The sequence below is a fragment of the Lupinus angustifolius genome, chromosome LG16 (genome assembly GCF_001865875.1).
Source record: "Lupinus angustifolius cultivar Tanjil chromosome LG16, LupAngTanjil_v1.0, whole genome shotgun sequence".
NCBI classification, from domain to species: Eukaryota; Viridiplantae; Streptophyta; class Magnoliopsida; order Fabales; family Fabaceae; genus Lupinus; species Lupinus angustifolius.
In genome coordinates, this window is record NC_032024.1 from 6,535,714 (window position 1) to 6,536,347 (window position 634).

Here is a 634-nt window from a genome sequence, read left to right on the forward strand (position 1 = left end):
CCAAATATTGTGACTACCACAGTATGTTCGGCCACCTAACCAATGACTACACTCAGCTCCGAGATACCATCGAAGACCTCATACAGGCGGGTCATCTGCAACGATTCATCGCAGGATTAGAACAGCGCCGGCGGTCACCACAACCCCATCGCCTAGAACCCCCAAGAAGACGGTCCCCCCACAATTTCAACAACGGCGACCTACTCCACGTCCTCAGACGGATAGGCACCGAGCAGACAATCGGCGCCCGCGGAGCCCAGTCGATATCAACACCATCTCCGGGGGTTTTGCCGCCGGAGGGACCTCGAGGACCGCCCAAAAAAGATATGTTCGGGAGGTAATGCACGTCGCTGCCAGAGGCTCCCAGTAGAGACAACATTACAGATCCACCCCCCCATTACTTTTGACGACCGCGACTATGAAGATGTCATCCGAGGCCACGATGACCCTCTTGTCATCACCGCAAAACTCAACAACAAAAGGTTAGTCGCTTGTTCATTGATCAAGGTAGCTCGGCTGACGTTATTTTTCAGGATCTGTTCGAAAAAATGGAGCTCCGGGATCGCGACCTCCTACCTTATGATGGACAGCTGGTCGGATTTTCCGGTCAAGGAATCACTCCCAGGGGGTACGT